General features: G+C 57.0%; 1 protein-coding gene across 1 annotated transcript in view; it reads right to left on the bottom strand.

Annotated features, from left to right (window-relative positions):
- Positions 1–282, bottom strand: part of SIAH1 (siah E3 ubiquitin protein ligase 1) — a 26758-nt gene extending 26476 nt beyond the window's left edge. The window contains exon 1 of the mRNA XM_010843896.1: positions 65–282. The gene's annotated coding sequence lies outside the window, so the exon portion shown is untranslated. The remainder of the gene's footprint in view (positions 1–64) is intronic.
- Between the last annotated feature and the right edge of the window lie 1263 nt (positions 283–1545).

Raw genomic sequence — 1545 nt, 5'->3', positions numbered from 1 at the left:
GGAAGTCCTCCTCCCGCGGAGCCCCTCGCGGCCGGCTCCTCCCTCCAGGCCGGGCCCCACTTACCTGTGGGCGGAGAGCGCGCCTCGGACCCCGGTCCTGGCTCAAACGCGCTCTGTCGCCGCCGTCAACCCCCGCCACCGCGGGCAGCGCCACCGCCGCCTCCTCGTGCCAACACCGACGGGACACTCTGGGCCGCCGCTGCCGCTCGAGAGTGCGCCCCGCAACGGCCGCCCCGGCTCCCCCCCTGGCCGCCGCCGCCGCCGCCGTTTCGCGCGTCCTCGAGCCCGCCGCGCGCTCCCGCTAAATACCACACACTGCGGCGGCCGCCATGAGGAGGCGCGGCCCCGCGCGCCGGTGGCCCGGAGGGGGCGGGGCTTCCACGGGCGCGCAGGCGCAGAGGCGCTCGCGCAGCCGGCGGCGACTTTCGCGGGTCGAGGTGCTGGGTATCGAGGGTGGCGGTTGGCGCCCGGGCTCTGCGGGCACAGTTGCTGTGACTGAAGACCTCGCGACCAACAAATACTTGAACATCGCGCTCATGCCCCGCAACCGTCCCCTCCTGGGGAGGAGCAGGGCTTCCCTGCCCCGTCTGGTACCCGGTTTGCGCGCCCCCCGCGGGGCTTTGTTCCGCGGCCCAAGGGGTCGTCCCGCGCGGCGACCCCGCTGTCTACCCATTCCTGTTTTGTTTGCTGTTTTCACACAGCGCCTCCTCCGGCTTTTCGCAACTCCACTCTTTCCCAAAGGAAAAAGAAACGGGCTGCCTTAGCCACCGACCTGGGCCCCCACCCCTAAAGGGGAAGAGGTCCAAGCCCCTTCAGCAAAAGCGGAACGAGTTTCAAAAGCTTATTTTAGCTGAAAAGTGGGTAGTGGCACGCCCTTCCCCGTGTCCTCTTCTGGAAGCTGAATGAGACTCTGGGTTTTCTTTTCCTAAGAAATGAAAGTCATTCAGGGTACTTAAAGTATATACCAAAGCAAAGGCTAGTGTCAGACCTTAAACTGGATTTCCATGTAAGAGCCTCCATAAAAATAGTATTGTGTGAAAACAAAAAGTACTTTTTATATGAGACTTTAGAAAGCACCAGGGAATAGTCTCGCATTGTGTCCAAGTTCCTATCAATAGGAAATCATTTTAGATGGGAAGTTTTTATGCAAGTGCCCCTGAGAACACAAAACTTTCGGCTTGAAAGTGAGAGGCACACAGTTATTAATATCTTTAGGTACTAATGCAAGCTGTTAATTTCCAGCTTCCCCCAACAAATCTGTAGACTGTGTCTGTTGATACTTCTGTTCTCAACCTAGTACCTGCTTTTTGTGGCTACTCTCTTCCTCCGGGACCATTAGCACAGTGTTTCTTGAGGTTGGGAAAGTAAAAAACCACGTGTTCTTAACCGCAAGCTATACTACTAATATGCTGGTCCCCAAAGCCCAAAAGTCACTTGAAGAACTTGGGTGAATTATATAGGCCCCTGCAGTAATTTCTTCAACAATAAATTCTGACAGGTTCTGTTATACATTGCTTGGTCGGGCTTGGAGTTTACTGAGTGAAG

The sequence above is a fragment of the Bison bison genome, unplaced genomic scaffold, assembly GCF_000754665.1.
Source record: "Bison bison bison isolate TAMUID 2011002044 unplaced genomic scaffold, Bison_UMD1.0 scf7180017864192, whole genome shotgun sequence".
Taxonomy (NCBI): domain Eukaryota; kingdom Metazoa; phylum Chordata; class Mammalia; order Artiodactyla; family Bovidae; genus Bison; species Bison bison.
The sequence above is the reverse complement of the archived record's forward strand: the minus strand, read 5'-3'. Positions and strand labels throughout refer to the sequence as shown.